We start from the raw sequence: 22445 nt of genomic DNA, 5'->3' as shown, positions 1-22445 counted from the left end.
CAAAGGCAGGGAAAGGTAGACCACAAAGGGGGAAGAATGTCTTCCCAGTTAAAAACTGCCTGGACAGTAAGGATTGTCAATGGTGTCCAGGTACATCAGAGATCTGTGACATCTCCATTAAAGAAAGTTTACTTCAGGAGCTGGTGCCGCAGCTCAATGGGTTATGGTACAACTTATATTGGCATCCCATTATCAGGGCATTGGATGCTTCTGATCCAGCTCCCTGCTAATGCTCCAGGGAAAGCAGCAGAAGGTGGTCCAAGTTCATGGGCTCCTGCCACCCATGTAGGAGACGTGAATGGAACTCCAGGATCCTGGCTACAGCTTGGTCCAACCCTGGCTATTGTAGCCATTTGGGAGTTAACCAGTAGATAGAAGATTTATTTTTCTGTGCCTTTTCCTTTCTGTCACTCTGCTTTCAAAAAATAAAATAAATCTTTAAAAAAAATCTCCTTATTTTCTTTCACTCTCAGGCCTGACACCAAAATTACTGGAGCATCCTTCTCAGATTTTACCCAGGATCTCGAAGTCCAACGATGAGTTAAGAAAAGGACCCCAAGCTTTTCTCCTCAGTGAGCTCTGAGACAGGGAGTCTACCAGATTGATTGGCCCTCCCTTTTCTGAGCACCTCACACATATCCTTAGCCACTCTGCGGGCTTAGTTTCTGAAGAGTGCTTTCAGAAGGAAGGGCCAAATGACCTATTTCCAGGGACTAAGAAATACGTAGAAAAGCCTCACAAAACTCAAATATAACACGGCCCCAACCCCCAACATACACACATGCTGTGATTTTGCAAAATCGTGATTCGTCAGAGGTTGGCTTCTGTTTATTTTCTGAACAAAGGCTGCTCCCTGCTTCTTCGTGTGATGGGCGTAATTACCCACATTACCCAAGGCTGCACATGCTATTTTCTTTCCACTTGCTGCAAGACTGGAACACCAATACCAGCAAGAGAAATGGCAGGCTCAGCATGGCGTTAACATGCAGACCACATGCTGCTTTCATGTCTTCTCTGGCTGCCACAAAGCTGGAAATCCTGACCTTCCCCAGCCTCAGACACAAGGTCTTCCATTTGTCAAATATTGTGCAAGGTACTGGGGGGAAGGAGGAAGGATGCTGAGACAAATGCAGGCTATGGAAGAAAGGCTGATGTTCTTACCTGGATTAAGAATTTGAAGATCAGGCCATGAGGTAAAAGAGTATAACCCATAACTATCCATCACATCAGGGAAAAGACTCCCTGTTGTTAATGAGTGCTTACCCGTGTCTCCTATAAGGACTAGCAGGGGGGAGGGATCCTTTGCCTTCCTTCACACCTGCACTGCCAGCCACACCTGAGCATCTCAGCTAAAAGCCACATCTCTTGACAGATGACCCCATACATCCCTGAGATCCTCTCTTAAACAACTCATGCAGAGACGAACCAGTTTGTTAGGTCCGTTAAGATGACAACCATCTTAACATCTTAACGCACACAGAACAACATGGGGAAAGGCTGAGGATAGGCAAGCTCAAATCAACTCCCTGGGAGGACTACAGCTGGGGATAAACAGCACTGGTTGCCTGCTAGAAGTTTTGCTTTCTGAGTGGTAAGTCTTTACAATCTGTTAGCCTTCTGCAATGTTACTTTGATATGCTTCAGAAACTTAACAATGGGGTTAGGGCCCTTGCAGGACTGGAGGCATCATGGAAAAGTGGGTGTTAGACCGTAAGAGAACGTTAAAGCCATGATCCAGAAAACAGGTGACAGGTGTCAGTAAGGTTGATGTGAACAATGCTGAGCAATCCCAAGGGAGTTGCAGAAATACCTAGGCTGAGATGCAACAAAGTCTGCCTGAAATAGATAGCTATGTTAAAGGAGTGCCTTCTAAAAGACTGAAGAAACTGGGATTCTATAATGATACATTTCTTATTGTCCCCATGGTTGGCAGGACCTTGGGGAGATTTTTAGCACACTGTGACCTTGCATTTACAACCAGACTCTCAAACAGCCAGAAGTTCTCAGGCTACTTTCTGGAAACCAATGATTCACCCAACTGGACTGCAGTCTAGGAGGGGCTAGAAGGCCCAAGCTCATACACCCACCTACTAGGGCATTTCTGGAAGCCCAAAGCTGACAGCCTGTGCTCCAAAGATCAAGGGTGCAGAATTAACTGGAAATGCCAACTTGGATCTTTGTTGAGTGAGCCTAAAACAAGGCCAGCAAATGTATCCTAGGTCCAGGGAAAACCATGCTGCTTGAATAAAGGAAATAGATGCTGGTCTGAGTGAGAATTGAATGTTCAAGCCCCTAATCTCAATATGCTCACCTAGTTCTGTCTCAATTCCTCCATTCATACAATGGCAATCAGGGAGGGAGTCACGAGGCAGTTGTCAATGTCCTTTGTACCTTGATAATCCAAAGGAGGAGGCAGAGCTTGAAGAGGTCCACGTTCTTATTTCCTGAATGACAAACCCAAAAAAATTTACTTGATCTACCTATAATGAGGGCAGCCTGCTCCCCAAAGGGAAGAAGGTGAGGTTTTGCTTTTTTGGTTTTTTTCCAAGAGTAAACACAAACAATGTAAATATTCTAGAAAAGGCAACAGAGTAATTAAGAGACTAAGTTTTGAAGATAGATCTTTAAGAACATTGCCTGCCTCTCCCACACACTTGCCTCTGTTTCCAAGTCAATAACATGAGGAAGATACTTCTACCTGTCTTATGTTAACAATTCCACCTATGCTGACAGTTCAAGAAAGGGACACACATCAAGCACTTTTTGCACCAGGTGGCTGACTACGCTTTGGCATTGGCTTCTACCTCCTTCCTCTGCCTTCCTGCCTTGCAGAGTCTGGGAAATTGGAAACCCTTGCTACTGGGATTCTGCATGCAAATTAGGTCTGCACAGCTGATGCACTCTGGTACAATTTGGAAGGCAGGTACCTTGGACCTGCCACTTTTGGCTTCCTGCCAGTAAGCAAGGTGGTGGGATGGGCTGGTTTTTGCAGTCTTGTCTCACAGTTCAACCTCAACTCCTGGGTATAAAGAAGCTGGTTGCAATAGTGTGGCATGGAACACAAGAGGTGCAGCAGCAGCTTCCACCTGCCCCTCCCTACACGGAACAGAGGTGGAAGCTTCCCTGGTGGCTGCTCTGGGGACCAGCAACCTAGAGCTCCCTCCTAGCGTTTTCCATGATTTTGTCAGCACCAACTTCCTCCCTCCTAATCTTTTCTTTATTCAAACACCTGATCACTTCACTCAACTCTGAGTTACACTCCCATACAGCACAGTAAACTTACAAAATGAATAAATAACTCTGGCTGGATATCCAGCTGAGGGCTTCCTTTGCACCCAGATCTTAAATACATGTTATTTCAACTCACTTTCTGCCAGATGTGAATGATTATTCCTATTTTATACATAAAGAGGTCCAGCGACCTAAGACCACTCCACTGATGGAAATGACAGCTGAGTGAGACCACAAAGCTCATAAGACCACAGAATAATCTTAACACTGAACAGAAGAAAAGTCTATTGCTTTTGCTTTTCTCTGTTTACACCAAGTCAGAGTCACACAGAGAATAAAATAATCCTAGGAGGCCACTGTCATCAATTAGCTGGTTTTTGGAAACTTTCAAACTAATGAATGATGAGACTCAAAAATTAATGGTGACTCACTTAAAACAAGAAGCAGCACCCACCCTTAATGATGTTAGAACCAGATAAAATGGAGTTCTTTAAAGCACAGAACTATGGGGTGGACAGTTCAGATTTCACTTTGGACATTTAGAATCTGTACTGCAGTACCTGAGTTCAAGTCCCAGCTCTGCTCCCATTACCAGCTTCCTGCTAATGGAGATTCTGGGAGGCAGCAGGTTATGGCTGCAATAGTGGGTTCCCTACCACCCACACAGGAGAACTGGATTGAGTTCCCAGTCTCTGGCTTCAGCCTAGCCCAACCCTGGCTCTTTTGAGCATTTGAGGATTGAATCAGTAGATAAGAGCTTTCTCCCTGTCTCCTCTCTGTCTCTGCCTTTCAAATATTTTTTTTAAATCATCAAAACTCAGAATTGCTTAAAAACAACTATGAAACTAACAATGCAGACTATCGCTACCATGAGAATGGCTCACAGAGCTTCAGTGACAGAGTGTAATTAAGCAAAGGATGAGCCACACCTCCTGCACTCCTGCAGCTGCTCCCTCCTGTGTGCGTATCTGTGTGTGTCTGTGTGAGCTGTCGGAGATGCTAAGGCTTCTGGTTTCTAGTTTCCTGGGAGACTTCAGACTTCAGTGACCATCAAGTTCAACCCACAGACTCTACAGTGGCCTTCCTTACACTAACTGTATGGCAGCCTCTGGTGCTTCCTCCAAAACTTTCCACCCTGTCTTCTTCCTGGGTACTGGCATGGTGCACAGTCTTTTCTGACCCTCTTTCCACTTGCACTCACACAGGAACAGGCAGCCCCCTTGGTGTTAAATTGGAAATTACATAGAAAAGTAATCAATCTTTTTTTAAAAATATCATGCAGGATCTCTGTCATTAATGTGATGTACACTGTTATTTAATGCTATAACTAGTACTCCCAACAGTATTTTTTCACTTTGTATTGCTATGTGAGGGCAAACTGTTGAAATCTTTATATATACTAAACTGATTTTCTGTATATAAAGAGAATTGAAAATGAATCTTGATGGGAATGGAAGGGGGGAGTGAGTGGGAAAGGGGAGGGTTGCGGGTTGGGGGGAAGTTGTGGGGGGAAGCCTTTGTAATTCATAAGCTGTACTTTGGAAATTTATATTCATTAAATTAAAAAAAGTCTCAAAAAAAAGAAATAGAATTGTAAAGAATAGTTAGTATAATAAATGACATTGATTTTTAAAAGGAAAAAAAAAATAGTCTGCAGACTACTTCCATAACAAAATCTTTTTATTCCTTTTTCGTTACACTGTTCCATTGCCCTTTGATGTGTTTTATACATTAAATCATCTTTAATATATGATTATAATTTTTAACATAAGGATTTATTACATTTTCAAGTCTATGCTACTTTTTTCAAATAAAGCATGTTCCCTTGTCAAAAAAGAAATCTCTGCATAGTGGATCTAAGTGCTAAGCCCATCGCAACTCAGAGAAGGAAAGCACAGATTTGCTTTTCCCCAGAGATCTGTGATACAACAGGCCCTGGGGAGGCTGAATTCATTAAGACAATCCAATCCCTGGAGACCCAGAGAACCAAGGTCTCACTCGATGCCTCATCCCACTTGACCACCAGTTCTGCTTTCGCTATTACAATTGTTACAGTACATTCTAATGGCTGGAAATGACAGCATTTTGTTCATCAAATGGCTCTATTCCTCAGGAAAGCCAACAGCCAGTGCATGGTAAGAGGCTATTGACAGAAAATGGAGTGCATATGTGATGGAAGCTGTCCCACTTTCCTGTCACCTTATTCCTTTGGGGGTCAAATGTGCCTGTTTACCAACTCACAGGTAAGGCCCAACAGCAGTCTAACAGCACCCCCAGGGAACTACACAGAGAGCTCAGGCAAGGTGAAATGAGATCCAACACACATTCTGACTTCAAGAAGCGAGTCCTGGGATGATGAAACGTCTGTCAGTCCTAGATTAGAGCAAGAGCAGGGCACAACAGTGGCTCTCCTTCTGCTTTCAATGACAAAACATGCAAACCACAAATCCGTCAGGTACCCTCTTACATCTTGGTCAAGGACCTATCTTACAGTCCCATAAGACTGTATCACCATGAGACATCACAGTTGTCTTAGTTTGTGTAGACACACTCTATCACGTCCGCACAACGTGAAATCCTCACAATGCAATCCACTGTTAAGTAACACAGGAACTGCATTATCTAAAACCCATGGAAGGAGGTCTGTTTTCCATGAGAGGCAGAATTTACAGACTTAAAACAATAAACCCAATACGAGTTCTCAATTAGCAAATGCCACATTTTTTAAAAGCTCACTTTCATCTTCTATGAGCAAGAGGAAGTTTTGCAGGAGAAATCCCTCAGGAGTTTTTGGAAATAATAGGCCCTGAAACAGGGTCAATTTAAGGTGATACATCTTTTTTGCTACTTTAACAGATTGTTCAAATGACCCATCTGGCATTGGAGAAGGGCCATATCCTCACTTTGAGAATTTCCAGGGCAGTAACTGTGTGTTAGTCACTGATTTATTTATTTATTTATTTTAGCATCCAGTCACTTGGCAGGCAAATTCAATGGAGGGATAAGTGAGCGAGTATAGCGTCTTTGAGGGTTAAAATATTTAATCTTTTTTATGTTTTTATCTAAATGTCATATATTCATTGAAAATTCTTTAATGGACATATGATAGAATATTATTCAGGCTTAAAAAGGAAATTCAGAGACCAGCATTGTGGCACACTGGGTTAAGTCACCACCCATGATTCTAGCATCCCTTATGAGCACTAGTTCGAGTCCCAGCTTGAACTAGTCCACTTCTGATCCAGCTGCCTGTTAATGTGCCTGGGAAAACAGCAGAATATGACCCAAGTGCCCGGGCTCTCATCACCCATTTGTGAGACCTGGATGGAGTTCCAGGCTCCTAGCTTCAGCCTGACCCAGACCTGGCCATTGTGACCATTTAAGGAGTGAATCAGCTGGCCGGTGCCGTGGCTTAACAGGCTAATCCTCCACCTTGCGGCGCCAGCACACCGGGTTCTAGTCCTGGTTGGGGTGTCGGATTCTATCCCGGTTGCCCCTCTTCCAGGCCAGCTCTCTGCTATGGCCCAGGAAGGCAGTGGAGGATGGCGCAAGTCCTTGGGCCCTGCACTCGCAAGGGAGACCAGGAGAAGTACCTGGCTCCTGGCTTCGGATCAGCGAGATGCGCCAGCAGCAGCGGCCATTGGAGGGTGAACCAACGGCAAAAGGAAGACCTTTCTCTCTGTCTCTCTCTCTCTCACTATCCACTCTGTCAAAACAAACAAACAAAAAAAAGAGTGAATCAGCTGATGGTGAATCTCTCTGCATCTTCCCCCCAACTCCTCACCCGGTAACTGCATTTCAAATAAATAAATCATTAAAAATATAAAGGAAATTCTGACACATGCAACAACATGGATATACCTTGAAGACACTGTGTTACATTAAATAAGCAAAACACATAAAGACCTATACTGTGTGATGCCACTTGTATGAGGTTTTCAGAGCAGTCAAATGCATGTGATCAGAAGGGAGGATGGTGGTTGCCAGGCGATGGGGGAGGAGGAATGGAGTTTTTGTTTAATGGCATACAGAGTGACAGTTTTACAAAATGAAGAAGTTCTAGAGATTGTTTGCACAACAATATGAATACACTTAATGCTTCTGAATTGTATGTACCCTTAAAAATGGCCAGTGGTGAATTTTACATTATGTGTACTTTATTGAAATGTTTAAAATTCTTTAATGGATTTAAGGGTTTACTGAGAGATTGCATTTTTCTTTGGAGACCCTTAGCTATGCCACAAAGATTATATCGAAGCCATAATGGACTTCACACAACCCAGGAATTGCCATTTGTTCATTCAGTAGAAAAAAACCTGATAGCAAGTGCTAAACTTGACCTGGGCAAGCTTCAGGGATTCACTTCTGAGGGTTTTGAGGAAAGCAGTTGATTTCTGAGGGAGAAGAAATTGTCAGAAAGGTGTCAGTCAGCGTGCTCCCAAGCAACTGTCACCGGTGTCTCAGAGTTCTCATTCAACAGGCCTGCCCACATTGCACAAGAGTTTTTCCAGATAATCTGGAGAAGGATTTCCTCCTCTTATCTCCTAACCAAATGCCCGGCTGATAGTAACCACATTGCAACACATAATACATGTTTCCATGGCTGAAAAGGATTAACAGCTGGCAACATGAATAAAGGACCACATTAGGGAATTATCTGGAATTTGATAAGTCAGTACATAAAGGGAGCAATATTAATTCCAGGGCTAATTTGAGGTTTAATGTCCAAATCCTTCTAAGCTATTAATTAGAGGAAACTGGATGCTTCTACAATAAAACACACATCTCAGTAGTGTGTATTATGTCTGGCATTTATATGGTATATGCAAAAGACATACTACCCTGGAACATAGCACTTATGTATTTTGCTCTGGTATACAGGCTGGTCTTTCATCAACTCCAGGGGCTCCCATCTTGGAAACTAGCATGACTGGCAACACGAGCCATTGGAATCATCACATTTGCAAAGAAAATAGTGAACTGGGGGCAGCAAAGAATAAAAATGACATCAAATATATTTTTAAAGTATAGAAAAGTTTGAGAAACTGGCATGTTCTTGTTCTTTTACTTATTTTACTGAGTTCTTTACAAGCAAAGGCAGTACATGCTTATAACAAATCAAGAACAATGGAGCTACTTAATATTAGTCAATAATCTCCCTTATACTGATGCCACCATCCCTTTCCAGACTTAATTTTTCACAGTACTGAATTGGAGAATTCATGTCTTGATCCTGTCTATAAGGAAAACACACCTACTGTTTCTAAGCAAAATGGGTAGTGTATGGTTCCCAGAGACAGTTATCATAACTTACTGGTATAAAGTTATTTATAATATTCTCATTATTCTGTCTGTCCTATCTGTAGCTACAACTCCATTTTCCATTTACAATATTTTAAATCTATCACTACTTGGGGCTGGTGCCATGGTGCAGTAGGTTAATCCTCCACCTGTGGTGCCGGCATCCCATATGGGTGCTGGTTCTAGTCCTGGCTGCTCCACTTCCAATCCAGCTCTCTGCTGTGGTCTGGGAAAGCCCACGTCCTTGGGCTCCTGCACCCATGTGGGAGACTGGGAAGAAGCTCCTGGCTTCAGATTGGCACAGCTCCAGCCATTGCAGCCATCTGGGGAGTGAACCAACGGAAGGAAGACCTTTCTCTTTGTCTCCCTCTCACTGTCTGTAACTCTACCTCTCAAATAAATAAAATCTTGAAAAAAATCACTACTAACAAAAGGTTTTATCTTCTATTAGTCTCTTTGAGAATCAATATTTATTTGACTTTAGAGGCTGTCTTTTTGTATATTCATTTTATGCTCTTTATTATTTCTTTCTTTTGGTTTGTTCTTTTCTGTTAAGTTGGCTGTTAGCTCATACATTCTTGGTCTTACGTTCTTTTGTATTACTTATTCACTCCTTATTCCTGTATTATTTTTAAAGTCATCCATCAAAACTTTCATTAATAGAATCCAGGTTAACAATGGCTTTCTCCATCCTTCTTTTATTTTTTTTAAACAATCTTTATTTTATTTTATTTATTTGGAAAGTAAAAGAGACACATTTACAGACATCTCCCATCTACTAGTCTATCCCTCAAAATCTCACAACTCCCAGGGATGGGTTAGGCCAAAGCTAGGAGCAAGGAACTGAATCCAGGTCTCTCACATAGGTGACAGGGGCCCAAGAATTCAGTCATCATCTGCTACCTCCCATGGAGCACATTATCAGTAAGCCTGAATCTGGAGCAGAGCCAGAATTCAAACCCAGGCACTCCTACAAGGGATGTGGAGTCCCAAGAGTCATCTTAAACACTACACCAAAGGCCTACTGCTTCCTCCTATTTTAAATTTTGTTGTTTAGCTTTTGGTTTCCATTTTAAGCAAATAGATTTAAATCTATCTTCGGATTCATTAATTTCTCTGATCATTATTCATTCTTTGTTCTTTGAGATATAATTCACATGTTGCACAATTCAAATAGTTAAGCTGTACAATTCTTTAATAAATTCAGAATTGACTGCAATTTTATAACATTTCATCATCCCCCAAAGCAACCCTATACACATTTGCAGTCGCTCTTCTGTTTCCCCAAAACTTTCAGCCCTAAGCATCCACTAATCTACTTCCTGTTTGTCGGTTTGCCTGTTCTCTACATTACATATAACTAGATATCAGAATGTATGGCCTTTTGGGCTTCCCTCACTTTGCATGTTTTCAAGGTTCATTCGTGTTATAACATGTTTAAGTGTTTCATTCCTTTTTACTGACAAATAAACTTTCATTGTATGACTGTTCCACATTTTATTTATCCATTCATTACTTAATGGGCACTTTGGTTGGTTCCATAGTTGATCTATTATAAATAATGCTTACTTGAACATTCATGTACAGGTTTTTGTATTAACTGCTTCCAGTTAATATATATATCTATATATCTATCTATCTATATCTATCTATCTATATCTATCTATCTATCTATCTATCTATATATATCTAGGATAGAATTGCTGAGTTATGTAGTAATCCAGTACTTATCCTTTTGAGGAACTCTCAGGCTGTTTTCCAACATAAGTGTGCCATTTTACATCCAGGAAGTCACCTGTGATGGTCCCACCTTCTGCATATCCTTACCCACACTTCTGTTATCTGTCTTCTTCATAGTCAACTAGTAGCTATGAAGTGGTATCTCACTGAGTCACTGTCCATTCTTGCTTCTCAGCTCTTTTAGAAGTACATTCTAGCTTCTCTTTGATTAATTTTAAGGTTTCTTTTCCATTTGTGTCTGCAGTGTATCTAAAATCCCAACTACTGATTTACTTTATCATATTTAATGGGATTTTTAAATTTTTACCTATCTATTTTTAAGGTGAACAAATTTCATGTATCTCATTTACACAGATTTAGGAGATTAAGTAGGATTTATGCTGCTTCTGTCTGAAAATCCCAGCTTTCATAACACCAAAGGAAATTCTCAGCCACTTTCTTTTATGACATCCTCCACATCATCATTTCTGATCTCAGAACTGCTCCCAGACAGGTATTGGCTTTTGCCATCTCAACTTCTCACTTAAATCCTTTATCTCTTTATATTTATGATGCACTCTGGATAATTTTCTCATGTTTCTATTTCCAGTTCACCAATTTATCCATGTGTAATTTACATTTAACCAATCACTGAAGGGTTTCTTTTTCATCAATGATAATATTTTCCTTTTCTAAGAGCTCTATTTGGCTCACTTTGAAATATGCCCAGATTATTTTTGACATTTTCTTCCTTTTGTCTCGAATTTTAAATAATTTTTATTTATCTCATACATAATCCAGAACACTTTTAAACTAATTCTAGGACCTGAATTCCCTCGGAGCCTAATTCTGTAATGTTTACTATTGTCTTAGTCATTCATCTTTTTCTCTTCCCGTGTTTTGCAATATCTGGTGGACAATTCTCAAATAACCAAAGTCAATAAAAACTTTAACATCAAAAGGGGTTATAGCTGTGCAATATCCCTGGGGTGTCTGGCAAAATAAATGTCAGGAAGGAACTTTACACAAGAGTTTCAATGGACTTCCAGAAACAGTACACCTTACTCCTGACTTCTTTCTCTTATCTCTCATACCTAATCCTTACTGAGACCTTAGGGACTGTTGCAACCACCTCACTTACTGCTTCCAAGTGACCCTCTCCAAAGAACTCTGTCCTAACAACCATATGTACCTTTTAAAACTGTGCATCACACCATATAACTTCCTTCCTTAAAAATTTCTAGTTGGGGGATCTAAGATGGCTGAATACTGAGAGCCACACAGACCTCAGCATAAAAACAAAGGAAAGACCATGTTCCTAAGGGACTCACTGATAGAAATTCTCAGCGTAAAAGTGATACAACATAACAGAGACCCTGTGGGATGGGGAGAAAAGAGGAAAACCATGCCAACATGTTTGGCGATGCCACCAGCCAATTCTGCATCTATGCAGCTGTCTGCCACCTGGGAAACACTGTCTTCTCCTGAAAAGACAGGAAGAAGTTGCTGTGGTGCCCCAACAACAGAAGCTTTAACTGAGGAAGATTTCACAGTCCTCCAACAACTTCAAGTCCAGCCTGGAGAGCTGAAGGAGTATGAGCAACTACAGTGCTCTGATAAATGAAGCCACATTGCCTCCATCTCTTCCTACACCTTCCCAAAGTGCCAGTTCAAACTGAGTTTGGCAGAATCTTGGCTGCATTGTTCTGCTTCAGGCAGGTGACTGCCACCAACCCCAACTCCTGATCCCCACCCTAGGAGTTCTGGGTAATGATCCCATTGTATCCTACAAAATGACTGTAACAATTAGTACTAATTTCCTCAAACCCACTGTATTCTACTAGTGAAGCTTAGGGAAGAACTTGGCTGCACTCTACCTCTCTGGATCTATACCCACTAGTACAAAATCTCCTATATACCCAGTAGTCACCTTATAGTATTGTAGCATGCTTCAGTTCAATTGCCTTAGTCCTAGGACTAGGAGTTTTGGTGTTATAAGCCCAGTACCAATAACATTCTCCCAACAGAACCAGGGAAAGGCCCTATCCATGTCAATACTAGAACCACAGCTATTGGTGCCATAAGCCCCAGTGAGACAAGAGAACAGCAGACTTTGTACCCCCCAGCAACAAAAACAAGGCCCTGGCTATCACAACCCCTGGAATAACTGACATCCAAGTCTCCGGGGACTAAAGATCCACAGCCTAGGAAGCTCACATTCACCTCATAATCACACTTGTACTCCTATGAACTGTTGTAGTGTTACATATAGATATAGCTGACATTGATTAAACAAAGAAATTTCACTTCTTGGCTCAACAAAAACCAAAGCCAAATAAACAAGCCAGAGACACGGTGCATCCATCTAAACTATAAGCCATTTTCAAATAAATCTGCTAGAAAAAGATGAAACTATTATAACAGATGTACAGACATCAATGTAGAGATATAGGAAACATGAAGAAACTCCAATTCCTCTAAAGCTATTCAAAACATTTGAAAGGGAGGGAATCCTCTAAACTCCTTCCATGAAGCCTGCATCACCCTTATTCCTAAACCTGAGAATGATACAACAGAGAAAGAGTATTACAGACCAATTTCCTTGATGAACATAGATGCAGAAATCCTAATAAAATACTAGCCAACTGAATCCAACAATATACCAGATAGATCATTCACCTGAACTAAGTGAGATTGACTGCTGGTATGCAAGGCTGGTTCAACAGTCTCAAATCAATGCATTAACAAAATGAAGAATAAAAACCATATGATTATTTCAATAGATACAAAGAAAACATTTGATAAAATGCAATGTCCTTTCATGATGAAAATGTTAAGCAAAGTGGGTATAAAAGGAACATTCTTCAACACAATCCAGGCAATTTATGACAAACCCACAGCCAGCATCCTATAGAATGGGGAAAAGTTGGAAGCAATCCCACTAAGGTCCAGAACAAGACAAGAATGCCCACTCTCACCATTGTTATTCAATGTAGTCCTGGAAGTTTTAGCCAGAGCTACTAGGCAAGGAAAATAAATCAAGGGGATACAAATCAGAAAGTAGGAAGTAAAATTATCCCTTTTCACAGAAGGCATGATTCTATATACAAGGAATCTAAAAGACTCCACAAAGAAACTATCAAAATGCATAAAGGAGTTTAGTAAAGTGATAGGATATAAAATCAACACACAAAAATCAAGAGCCTTTGTATACACAGGTAATGCCAATGCTGAGAAAGAACTTTGAAGATCAATCCCATTCACAGAAAAAATAAAATACATTGGAATACATTTAACCAAGGATGTCAAAGATCTCTAGATGAGAATTACAAAAGATTAAAGAAAGAAACAGAGAAGGATACAAAAAAAGGGAAAATTTTCAGTATCATCAAAATGTCCATACTACCAAAATAAATTTATAGATTCAATGTAATAACCAATCAAAATGCCAAAGACATTCTTCTCAAATATAGAAAAAACGATCCTGAATTTCATATAGAAACACAGGAGACCCCAAATAGTTAAAACAATCTTATCCAACAAAAACAAAGCTAGAGACATTACAATATAAGATTTCAAGACATACTACAGGACAGTTGTAATCAAACCAGCCTGGTACCAGTAAAAAAACAGATGGATAAACCAATGAAACAGAATAGAAATGCCAGAAATCAACTCAGGCATCTAGAACCAACTTATCTATGACAAAGAAGCTACAATCAATCCCTGAAGCAAGAACAATCTCTTCAACAAATAGTTCTGGGAAAACTGGATCTCCACTTGCAGAAGTATGAAGCAAGACCCCTACCTTCCACCTTTCACTAAAATCCACTCAAAATGGACTAAACACCTAAATATATGACCCAACACCATGAAATTATTAGAGAACATTGGGAAACCCTACAAGACATAGGCATAGACAAAGAGTTCTTGGAAAAGACCCCAGAGGCACAGGCAAATAAAGCTAAAAATGACAAATGGGATTACATCAAATTGAGAAGCTTCTGCATTGTAAATGAAACACTCAACAAAGTGAAAAGGCAACTGACAGAATGGACGAAATTATCTGCAAGTTATGCAGCTGATAAAGAACTAATAACCAGAATATTCAAACAAATCAAGAAACTCAAAAACAACAAAACAAACAATCCAGTAAAGAAATGGGCAAAGGACTTAAACAAGCATTTTTGAAAAGAGGAAACCCAAATGGCCAACAAATACATGAAAAAATGCTCAGGATCACTAGCTTTTGGGAAATGCATATCAAAACCAAAATAAGATTTCATCTCAACTCCATTACAATGGCTTTCATACAGACATCAACAAGCAAAAAATGCTGGAGAGAATGTAAGGGAAAAGGTACTCTATCCACTGTTGTTGAGAATGCAAACTGACAAAACCATTGTGGAAGACAAAATAGAGATACTTCAGAAATCTGAATATAGACCTACCATATGACCCAGCCATCCATTCCTGGGAATTTATCCTAGGCAAAATACCTCAATATATGAAAGAGCTGTCTGTAACCCCATGTTTATTGCAGCTCAGTTCACAAAAACTAAGATATGGAATCAACCCAAATGTCCGCCAACTGAAGACAGGTTAAAGAAATTATGGAATCTGTATAGCATGGAATACTACACATCGGTAAAAATAAAAATTAAATTGGGGCTGGTACTGTGGCATAGCAGGTAAAGCTGCCACCTGCAGTGCTGCATCCCATATGGGCACCGGCTCGAGTCACTGCTGCTCTACTTTCGATCCAGCCTTCTGCTTTGGCCTGGGAAGGCAGTAGAAGATGGCCCAAGTGCTGGGTCCCTGCACCCACATGGGAGACTCAGAGGAATCTAATATTTTCAGATCAGCCCAGCTTCAGCCATTGTGGCCATTTAGGTAGTGAATCAGCAGATGCAAAACCTCTCTCTCTGTGCCTCTGCTTCTCTCTCTGTGCAACTCTTTCAAATAAATAAATCTTTTTAAAAAATGAACTCCCGTCATTTGCAACAAAATGAATGAAACTGGAAAACATCATACTTAGTGAAATAAGCCAGTCCCAAAATGACAAATATCATATGTTCTCCCTGAACTGTAGTAACTAATAGAGTCCCTAAAAGCAACCTACAGAAGTGAAATTGACATTTTGAGATTCTATCACTTTGAATGGACCTTGTCTTCAAAGTTGAGGAATAGTAAATTTTTTCATACTATTTGTTGAACTTTTTACTAGGTATAGAGTTTTACTTAGTATAGAGTATCTGTTTCTTCTAAATTTTCCAATTTGTGAGCATATGTCTGTTTGTAGTAATTCCTGATGATTCTTTTCAATTTTGTGATATCCATTGTTACATCTTTTTCATTTCTGATTTTTGTTAATTTAGGTCTTCTCTTTTTTTTTCTTATTTAGTTGAAAATATCCATGTTTGCAGGTGGGATGACACTGTACATGGAAAAACCTAAATACTCCACAAAAACTGTTAAAACTGATAAACAAATTCAGTAAAGTTGCATTTCTATACACTAATTATGAACTCCCTGAAACAGAATTCAAAAAAGAAATCCCATTCATACTAGCCACTAAAATCAAATATTTAAGAATAAATTTAACCAAAGAAGTGAAAGATTCTACAATGAAAATAATATACCATTGATGAAAGAAATCACTGAAGACACAAAAAATGAAAGATATTCCTTCCTCATGGATTGAGTGAATTTATATCATTAAAATGTCTATTCTATCTAAATCCTAAATCAATCTACACATTCAATGTAATACGTATCAATATACCAATGACATTTTGTACAGAATTAGGAAAAAAAATCCTAAAACTCTTATGGAATCACAAAAGACTCAGAATAGCCAAAAAGATCTTGAGCAGAAAAAAACTAAGCTGGAGGCATCACAAAACCTGACTTCAAAGCAAACTACAAAGCTATAGCACTTGAAACAGCACCCTACTGCCATAAAAACTGATAGATACAAAAATAATCAAATACCTTGGAATAAACTTAACCAAGGACGTCAAAGATCTCTACAATGAGAATTACAAAATCTTAAAGAAAGAAATAGAAGAGGATATAAAAAATGAAAAATCTTCCATGCCCATGGATTAGAAGAATCAATATCAGCAATATGTCCATTCTCCCAAAAGCAATTTATAGATTCCATGTGATACCAATCAAGATACCAAAGTCATTCTTCTCGGATCTGCAAAAAATGATGCTGAAATTCATATGGAGACACAAGCAATTTTGAACAACAAAAACAAAGCCAGAGGCATCACAATACCAGATTTCAGGACACTACAGGGCAGTTATAATCAAAACAGCATGGTACTGGTACAGAAACAGATGGAAAGACCAATGGAACAGACAAGAAACACCAGAAATCAATCCAAACATCTACAGCCAACTTATATTTGATCAAGGATCAAAAACCAATTCCTGGAGCAAGGACAGTCTATTCAGCAAATGGTGCTAGGAAAATTGGATTTCCACATGCAGAAGCATGAAGCAAGACCCCTACCTTACACCTTACACAAAAATTCACTCAACATGGATTAAAGATCTAAATCTACAACCCGACACCATCAAATTATTAGAGAGCATTGGAGAAACCCTGCAAGATATAGGCACAGGCAAAGACTTCTTGGGAAAGACCCCGGAGGCACGGGCAGTCAAAGCCAAAATTAACATTTGGGATTGCATCAAATTGAGAAGTTTCTGTACTTCAAAAGAAACAGTCAGGAAAGTGAAGAGGCAACCGACAGAATGGGAAAAAATATTTGCAAACTATGCAACAGATAAAGGGTTAATAACCAGAATCTATAAAGAAATCAAGAAACTCCACAACATCAAAACAAACAACCCACTTAAGAGATGGCCCAAGAACCTAAATAGACATTTTTCAAAAGAGGAAATCCAAATGGCCAACAGACACATGAAAAAAATGTTCAAGATCACTAGCCATCAGGGAAATGCAAAACAAAACCACAATAAGGTTTCACCTCACCCCGGTGAGAATGGCTCACATACAGAAATCTACCAACAATAGATGCTGGCGAGGATATGGGAAAAAAGGGACACTAACCCACTGTTGGTGGAAATACAAACTGGTAAAGCCACTATGGAAGACAGTCTGGAGATTCCTCAGAGGCCTGAATATAACCCTATCATACAACCCAGCTATCCCACTCCTTGGAATTTACCCAAAGGAAATTAAATTGGCAAATAAAAGAGCTGTCTGCACCTCAATGTTTATTGCAGCTCAATTCACAATAGCTAAGACCTGGAATCAACCTAAATCCCCATCAACAGAAGACTGCATAAAGAAAATATGGGATATGTACTCTATAGGATACTATACGGCAGTAAAAAGAAAATGAAATCCAGTCATGTGCAACAAAATGGAATAATCTCGAAAACATCATGCTGAGTGAAATAAGCCAGTCCCAGAGGGACAAATATCATATGTTCCCCCTGATCAGTGACAACTAACTGAGCACCTAAAAGGAAACCTGTTGAAGTGAAAGGGACACTATGAGAAACAATGACTTGATCAGCCCTTGTCCTGACCATCGAAGAACAACTTATTATTTTATTCCTTTTAGTACTTTTTTGCTGTACTTAATACCACTGGTTGAACTCTTTAATTAACACACAATTATTCTTAGGTGTTCAAATTCAACTGAAAAATGATTCCTGTTAAATAAAATAGTGGGAATAAGAGAGGGAGGAGATGTACAGTTCAGCACAAGCTCAATTAGACTTACCCCTAACAGTAGAGTTAGAAACGTGCCTGGGGATTCCAATTCAATCCCATCAAGGTGGCATGTACCAATGTCATCTCACTAGTCAAAGTGATCAGTTTCAGTTCATAATTGATCATAATGATAGAATTAATTGTCAAATGGATCACATAAACAAGACTAGTGTCTGCTAATACTAACTGATAGAATTAAAAAGGAGGCCTGCGCCGTGGCTTAACAGGCTAATCCTCCACCTTGCGGCGCCAGCACACCGGGTTCTAGTCCCGGTAGGGGCGCCAGATTCTATCCCGGTTGCCCCTCTTCCAGGACAGCTCTCTGCTATGGCCCGGGAAGGCAGTGGAGGATGGCCCAAAGTCCTTGGGTGCTGCACCCGCATGGGAGACCAGGAGAAGCACCTGGCTCCTGGCTTCAGATCAGCGCAGTGCACCGGCCACAGCGGCCATTGGAGGGTGAACCAACGGCAAAAGGAAGACCTTTCTCTCTGTCTCTCTCTCTCTCTCTCACTATCCACTCTGCCTGTCAAAAAAAAAAAAAAAGAATTAAAAAGGAGAGAACAATCCAACATGGGAAGCAGGATACACAGCAGACTCATAGAATGGCAGAAGTCCTAAACAGCACTCTGGCCTCAGAATCAGCCTTTAAGGCATTTGGATCTGGCTAGAAGGCCCATGGGAGTGTTTCAGGCATGGAGAGCCAAGACACTGTAGAAAAAAAAAAATGACTTAGGCCGGCGCCGTGGCTTGATAGGCTAATCCTCCACCTTGCGGCACCAGCACACCAGGCTCTAGTCCCGGTTGGGGCGCTGGATTCTGTCCCAGTTGCCCCTCTTCCAGGCCAACTCTGCTATGGCCCGGGAAGGCAGTGGAGGATGGCCCAGGTCCTTGGGCCCTGCACCCACATGGGAGACCAGGAGAAGCACCTGGCTCCTGGCTTCGGATCAGCGAGATGTGCCAGCCGCAGTGGCCATTGGAGGGTGAACCTACGGCAAAGGAAGACCTTTCTCTCTGTCTCTCTCTCTCACTATCCACTCTGCCTGTTAAAAAAAGAAAAAAGAAAAAAAAAATGACCTAAATGAAGGATCTCTGTAAGATCCCAGCAGAAAGAACGGGCCATCAAAGAAGGAGGTACCTTTCTCTGAAGGGAGGAGAGGGCTTCCACTTTGACTATGGCCTTGTCTAAATGGGATCAGAGTTGGTGAACTCAGGAGGCTTCCATGGCCTTGGCAGCTCATGATAAGAGCCTCAGGTGATTAATGATGTCATAAATAAGAGTGTCAATTGTTAAATCCACAAGAGTCACTGTGTGCTTGCTCTCCATGTAGAATCTCTGTCCTTGGTGTATTCTATTATGTGAATTAACAGTATAACTAGTACTCAAACAGTACTTTATAATTTGTGTTTCTGTGTGGGTACAAACTGTTAAAATCTTTACCTAGTATATACTAAATTGATCTTCTGTATATAAAGATAATTGAAAATGAATCTTGATGTGAATGTGATGGGAGAGGAAGTGGGAGATGGGATGGTTGCACGTGGGAGGGAGGTTATGAGGAGAAAAATCCACTGTAATCCAAGGGTTGTACTTTGGAAATTTATATTTATTAAATAAAAGTTTAAAAAAAATCAACTCAAGATGTATCAAAGACATAATTTAACACCTGAGACTATGATTTGCTAGAAGGAAATGTAGGGAAAATACTTCAAGACATTGGTATAAGTGATAACTTCTTGAATAAGACCCCCAAAACACAGGAAACCAAAGCTAAAATAGACAGAATTATATCAGATTCAGATGCTTAAGTACATCAAAGGAAACAATCAACAGAGTGAAGAGACATCCAACAGCATGAGAAAAAAAACTGCAAACGACCTATCTGACAAAGGATTAATATCCATAATATATTTGCAACTTTAAAAACTCAACAAGAAAACAATCAATCCAGTTAAGAAATGGGCAGAAAACCTCAATGAACAGTTCTCAAAAGAAATACAAATGGCCAACAATATATAAAAAAATGCTTACCATCACTAACCATCAGGGAAATAAAAATCAAAATTCCAATGAGATAACTCTTCACCCCTGTCAGAGTGGTTATTATCCAATAGGCAAAAAGTAACAAATAATGGTGAGAATGTGGAGAAAGGGGAACTCTTTCTTATACACTGTTCATGGGAATATAAATTAGTACAGCCACTGTGGAAAACAGAATGGAGACTTCTTAGAAAACTAGAAATAGGTTTTCTATAGGATCCAATAATCTCACTACTGGGTATATACCCAAAAGTGAACACATTATATCCAAGAGACACCTGTACCATGTTTATAGCGGCACTGTTTACAACAGCCAAAATATGGAATCAGCCAAGGTGTCATTCATCAGATGAACAAACAAAATGTAGTATTTATACACAATAACATATTAGTCAGCTATAAATATGAAATTCTACCATTTACATCAAATGACTACATCTAGAAGACATCATGTTGAGTGAAATAAACTGGACACAGAAAGACAAATGTCCCAAGTTCTCCTTTATATGTAGAAGCTAAAATTTAAAAAAAAAAAAAGGCTGTGTATTGATATTGCTACAAGTATAGTTTTATCAAACTGTTTCACATATTTATCAACTTGTTAAGAATGAGGTACTATTAAATCTTAATGATCAATGATCTGTTAGTATTTTAAAATTTACTGTACATGAGTGAAAATGACATCTTTTCATTTGATTGTTGTTTGTAGCCCTTGCCTACATGCTTGCTGAACTATGGTCTTTTTACGTGTTGAATTCTTTATTTAGTGTAGCATTAACCTTTTGACTATAGTGTAAATTAAAACTGTTTCTCAAAAAACTTTTTAAAAGAAAGAAAAAATCTCTAATGGCCTATGCCTGCTTTTAACACAAAGTTCAAAGTCTGTGCCAGGACTACAAGGCAAGTACACATCTGACTACCTGCTTCTCTGCAGACCCCTAATCATTCACAAAGCTACAGTCACACCAGCCTCCTTTCTCTCCCATGAAACCAAACACAAAGGGGACCACACTTAGGATGGCGTGTCAAGGAGGAAGAGAGAGGGCAGAGATGAACACACATTGCTGCCACCACCTAGACACTGGATCCAACCTTGCCTGAAGTCTCATTTATATCTGGGCTTTGCATCAATATCTCATCCTTTTCCCTCCTCATGCCTTCTCTTCCATCAACCATCTGTAACCCAGCCAAGTTTTACAAATCAGGGTCTTGATCTGTAAGAAACTGCTGTGCTACTTCATTGATCAGCTCCCAGAGACTTTCCAAGAAATGTGACAACCAAAGGTTGAGCTAAGCTCCTCATAGAGACCCTGATTCTACTTCAGGGTTCAGCAAAAGCTAAAAAAGAAAGCTGTTTTTTAAAGAGTTATTTATTTATTTGAAAGGCAGAGTTACAGAGAGGCAGAGGCAGAGATCAGAAAGAGAAAAAAGTCTTTCATACTCTGGTTCACTCCCCAGGTGGCTGCAACGGCCGGAGCTGCACCAATCCAAAGCCAGGACCCAGGAGCTTCCTCTGGGTCTGCCACGTAGGTGCATGGGCCCAAGGACTTGGGCCATCTTCCACTGTCTTCCCAGGCCATAGCAGAGAGCTGGATCAGAAGTGGAGCAGCCAGGACTCGAACCGGCACCAATATGAGATGCCAGCACTGCAGGTGGTGGGTTTTACCCACTTCACCACAGCACCAGCCCTGAAAGTTATTTTTAATACATTGTTGGGGAATTCATATTTCCCAGTATTTCAGGAATATAATATTTATGTAATTGATGTGAAATTATTTGTGTAATTTAATGTTCTCTCAATCAGGTAACAATAGCTTCTGATGGAGTGCATACATTTTTCTACACATCACTATACCCGGATATTCATTTTTAATTAATTTAGTATTACATAACAAACATCACTCATCTTTCAGGTCTTTATGCACACAGCTACTTCAGTGAGCAAAACAATTGGCAGGATAATTTTTCATGTTCTATCAAATGTTATGGAATATGACAGGTACTTAGATACCTGTAATATTCTCTTAATTAAGAAACAAAGAACTTAAAAACAATGAAGTTTTACATATTCGATAGTGAACACCAATAGTTGTATGCTATTGGAACCAGCGCTGTGGCACAGCAGGTTAACACCCTGGCATGAAGCACCAGCATCCCATATGGGCACTGGTTCTAGTCCCAGCTGCTCCACTTCTGATCCAGCTCTCTGCTTTGGCCTGGGAAAGCAGTAGAAGATGGCACAAGTCCTTGGGCCTCTGCACCCAAGTGGGAGACCCGGAAGAAGCTCCTGGCTCTTGGCTTCAGGTCAGTGCAGCTCTGGCCATTGTGGGCAATTGGGGAGTGAACCATCGGATGGAAGACCTCTCCCTCCCTCCCTCCCTCCCTCTCTGCCTCTCC

The sequence above is a fragment of the Lepus europaeus genome, chromosome 6 (assembly GCF_033115175.1).
Source record: "Lepus europaeus isolate LE1 chromosome 6, mLepTim1.pri, whole genome shotgun sequence".
Taxonomy (NCBI): Eukaryota; Metazoa; Chordata; class Mammalia; order Lagomorpha; family Leporidae; genus Lepus; species Lepus europaeus.
This window is presented reverse-complemented; position numbering follows the sequence as displayed.